Source organism: Adiantum capillus-veneris, chromosome 3, assembly GCF_014529385.1.
Source record: "Adiantum capillus-veneris isolate H3 chromosome 3, ASM1452938v2, whole genome shotgun sequence".
Lineage (NCBI taxonomy): Eukaryota > Viridiplantae > Streptophyta > Polypodiopsida > Polypodiales > Pteridaceae > Adiantum > Adiantum capillus-veneris.
This window is the reverse complement of record NC_140933.1, coordinates 102204114-102209301: the sequence shown is the minus strand read 5'-3', so window position 1 is coordinate 102209301 and position 5188 is coordinate 102204114.

The following is a 5188-nucleotide window of genomic DNA, read 5'->3' as shown; positions in this document are numbered from 1 at the left end:
TCTCCTTTCACAAAAGACTCAACAATGGCTGCATTTGTAGTGGAACCAGCATTTGCAGTGGAACCACCCTCGTTCTTCTTAGCCTCTTTGGCCTTCAACTTAGGACACGACTTGATCAAGTGATCATTGGCTTTACAATAATGGCAACGCATCTTCTTTTTGCCCTTATCACCAGAATTTCCAGACGAATTGCTACCAGCAGAAGCATTAGGAACATAATTTTTGCCACTCGCAGCAGAACCATAAGAAGTGGCTGCATTGTTGTTACCACCCTTTCTTTGAGAAGCAATAAAAGCCTGTTCAACTGCACGCTGTCTAGTCCTGTTTTTTCTGGACAGTGACTCTTGCAACAGCAATGTGCATAATGCATCAAACTTGACAACTTCTGGATTTCCTTGGGTCATTAGTCTCCAAGTACTAGCAAAAGTCTGGTAGGAATCTGGTAAGGCATCAAGAACAGTCTGCACAAGGGAACTGTCTGAAATGACTTCACCTACAGAAATAAGCTGCTCATTGATATCCTTGACACTAGCAAGGAAAGTGTCCATATCATCCTCCTCATGCATAATCTTCGACTCCAGCTCTTTACGCAGCAAAGCAATTTTAGCCTCATTGCGGCTTGCATAAAGACCTACTAGAATATCCCAAGCCTGTTTTGCAGATTTTGCTGAACGGATGTGAGGAACAATGGTGCGCTTCACAGACAACGCAATCAATGCATGAGACTGCGCATCCTTAACATCCCAACGAGCTTGTTCTGCCGTAGGCAAAATAACTCTAACAACTGCAATCCTTGCAGCAAGACCTGCAACATCCTCAACATCGCCTACATCCTCAGAACCAGGACGTACATCAATGCCCTGCACAATGTTCCAGACACCTTTTGACACAAGAACATGTTGCATCATATAAGCCCACATAGGGTAGTTGTCCCCATCCAACCTGTCCTCAGCAGCAAACATCTTGAACACATCTTTGTTGTTGTTGTCAGCCATGGTAAATGCTGCACCTGATGTGAAAACTGCCCGAAAATAGGAGAAATGGAGCGGGAACAACCTGTGCTATATAGCACAAACCGTAGAAGACTATAAGGCACCTGTTATGCAGAAAACGGCACTAACAGAAATTCTGCACAAAATGACGAAATAGCCTGTGCAGTACTGCCTGTAGTGGAAACGGAGGCCGAAATGAGCCCAAATCAAAATTCTTAGCAGACCGAGCTCTTTGAGCTTTCCCAAAATATTTGTCGACTTGCGAACGCTCGCCAAAGCTCACTGAAATCGGAGAAAGTGAGCAGGCGTGTGCTGGAGCAACTGGCGACTAACCCCGGGAGGACGTGACCTGCTCTGATACCAATTGTTGGAATTAGGGTTGCAAAGAAACACACACAACTTGGAGAAGACGAAGGAATCTCAAGACACACAATAGAGAGTGTATTACTTAGTGTGCAATGGAAAGATAGATAGCCCTAGAGTGATGGGCGTATATACAATGCACGGGGGGAAAAACCTCCTAAAGAGGGAAAAAATGCCCTGACGGTCCTAGTGTGTTCACACACATCACTACCACATGTATATGGTAACACCATGTACCTTGAGGTGCTCTGCTTTATTAACTTGGCACTACTGGCAGTTTAGTACGTACTCTTGAACATCATGATGTAAGCCCGACCAATAAAATTGTCGTCGAACTAAGGCATACGTCTTACGAATACTTGGATGACCAGCACTTGGACTATCATGACACTCAAATAAGATTTGGCGCCTAGTGTCTAAGTCCTTTGGCACACATACTCTACCCTTGTGGAGTAAGTAGCCATCATCAATGGAAAAATTCTTCCATCGCTTAAGCTCTTCCTGAGTAGGGATGGAGCTCTGTGTGTTGGAGTTTTTATCTGCGCGTGCAGAGACATGTCGATATGTGTGTACAGAGACATGTGAGTGTGAGGGATACCTTTTTAAAACTGCACTCCACACTTTAGCATATGGTTGATCTTGTGCACACTTGCCACGTAATGACTCCAAAAATCCACTCTTTATTTCCGTGAAAGCAAGTGAATTAATATGAGGCATCCGACTTAGTGCATCCGCTACTACATTATATCGCCCCTTGCAATATCGTAGCTTACAATCATAATCTTGAAGGATTTCTTCCCATCTAGCTTTACGAACCTTCAAGTCCGTTTGAGCAGTAAACCATTTGATACTCTCATGGTCAAAACCTACTTCAAACTCGGCACCATATAAATAGTGTCGCCACTTTCGTAAAGCGTGAATTATGGCATAGAGCTCTCTCTCATAGACAAAATAATTTTGTTGAGCTCTACCTAACTTTTTACTTTCAAAGACTATAGGTGTTCCCTCCTGGACAAGTACCGCACCAATTGCTTTATCACTAGCATCAGTCTCTACCACAAACGGCTTAAGTGGGTCAACGATTGCTAGGATGGGAGCAGTGGCTACAGCTACCTTGAGCTGTTCGAAACTACATTTTTGGGCTTCTTCCCAAGAAAAGGTCTTATCTTTTGCTTTAAGTTGATCCATCATAGGAACAACAATTTTGGCATAATCACGGATATAATGTCGATAAAATCCAGCCATGCCTAAAAATATTGGAAGCTCCTCAATCGCGTTGGGATGTGACCATCGAAGAATGGCAGCAACCTTGTTAGTGTCCATTTTGATGCCAGAATAAGAGATCACATGACCGAGGTAATGTATCTCTGTTTTAAAGAAATTGCACTTGCTTTGCTTAGCATACAGCGCGTGAGCTTGTAGCTATTCAAACACTAATTGTAAGTGTTTTATGTGTTCATCTTCAGTCTTATTGTAAATGAGAATGTCATCAAGGAAAACCACAACAAATTTTCCAAGATAGGGACGTAAGACACTATCCATGAGTGTCATAAATGTAGCTGGAGCATTGGTTAAACCAAAAGGCATAACCAAAAATTCAAAATACCCGAACTGTGTTCTAAAGGCATTTTTGGAGATATCTTGCAAAAGGAGACGCACCTGGTGGTATTCTGAACGAAGATCTATCTTTGTATAGTATCTTGCCCCATGGAGTTGATCAAACAACTCATCCACTCGAGGCAGAGGATACTTGTTCTTGATGGTTATGGCATTTAATCCATGATAATCTACACACATGCGCATAGTACCATCTTTCTTTTTTACCAATAGAATTGGTGATGCCCAAGGCAAAGTGCTAGGTCTAATGAAACCACGGGCGAGGTAGTCAGCCAACTGAGTCTCAACCTCCTTAACTTCTTTAGCACTCATACGATAAGGTGGTTTGCTCACCGGTTTAGTGCCTGGCAAGACATCTATGCCATGCTGTACATCACGTGTAGGGGGTAAACCCGGTGGTAAATCACTTGAGAGTACATCACTATACTCTGTGAGTAAGTGAGTCAGCTTTTTCCATGCAAAAGGAGAAAGTAAACTAGAGTTATGCTGGGATGGAGAATCTTGTAATTCCTGTAATGTTTGTTTTACAACAGTTGTACGTTGCTCTATAGAATTAGAATTGAGAGCACTTTGTTTGTTAGATTTGTTAACACTTTGCTTATCATTAGAATTCATAGCACTTTGCATACCATTACTAGAATTCACAGCACTTTGCTCATGAGAATTCACAAAACTTGGAGACAAGCAGTAACACAAAAAGACTGCATCTATTAAATCTGCTTTCTGCAACATAGAAAGATCGGCTATACATATAAAAGGTGCAGATGGTATATATTTCTCACCAAGCAAAAGCACATGTTTACCATTGGCCATAAAGGAAAGAAGTTGTGTTCATAACTAGTGTGAAATGTGTTTCCTAAACCATGCAGCCACTCCCGTCCTAAAACTACATCAGCACGGTCCATGTTCATAACTTGGAAGTCAAGGGTCATCATGTGATCTTGAACAAGAAGCTCAACCCCTTGAACTACCGTGTCCCATACTTCTTTATCATTCCCAGATATCTGCTCCACCACATACTTGTGGGAGCAAGGAGTCAGTGTACGCTTCAATTTCTTGACTAGCTTATAGTTCAAGAAGTTATGAGTTGCACCATCATCCACTAAAATACGAACACGTTGTCTGTTAATAGGGCCATGCATGCGAATCAAATCATAAGGGCCAAAGGTGGGCTGCCACATTGAAGCAGACACACAACACTTGTGCTTTTCTTCCATATGAAGAACCTATACAACACAATATTCAAGAGACGAATCTAATGTGAGGCGTTGCACCATGTGCATGGCTTTTTCTTTGCCTTGCAAAAGAGGACGATATTTCTTGTTATGTTAGTCCGAAAGACATTTAAAACACAAGTTGCGTTTCTTTGCGTGCTCAAAATCAGCAGTGCTGAGAGACCCACGTGGAGTATCTCGTGATTTCTTAGGCTTCTTAGCCTCTTGTGGACATGGAGAGGTAGATTGTCTCTTATTCCTCTTGGAACGTGTGGGAGATCTACCTCGCCATTAGCTCTTATCCACATTGCTCTTAGCAAAATTATTCTTAGAGTAGGGAACATTTACTTTCTCTCTTGGTCATCATCATATCTTTGGGCACGACTGATGGCTTCTTCCAAAGGTTTTGGATGTTGGGTCTTGACATGAAGACGACAGTCTTTGTCAAGACCCCTATTAAAACCCCGTATCTTTTGGAATTCATCTAGATCTTCTAGTTTAATATGATTTCTCGATACTTCGAAAGGTACTATGTGCGAGAGAGACCAGACATGCGGCATACATCCCATGCTAACCAATTCTTATCTTCTTCATTGGAGTCCAAAAACTCTTTGGAGAAAGAAGCTTGAAACGCAGCCCAAGACGGAGGACGAGCATCTATTAGAAATGTCATCCACCACTTATAGGCCTTACCTTTAAGAGATAGACTTGTTTCCACAGCTGTCTTTATATCCAGGGTATGTCTCAATCTATGAATATCACTTCATTTGTGTAAGAACGTATTGACCACATCCTTGTTGCGATCACGCTCTTCCCCGTGAAACTCAGGAATGATGATATTCTTAAGTAATGCATTGCTACCTTCCGCATCTTCTGAAGCACTTGTCTCTTGGACTCCTTGAGTCGTACGAGCTTGGTTCTCTTGAACCGTGTCACTTATGGTTCCTTGAGCCGTCTGTGAATCCATAAATTTCACAAGTAACTCCGTAAGATTGGTAACAT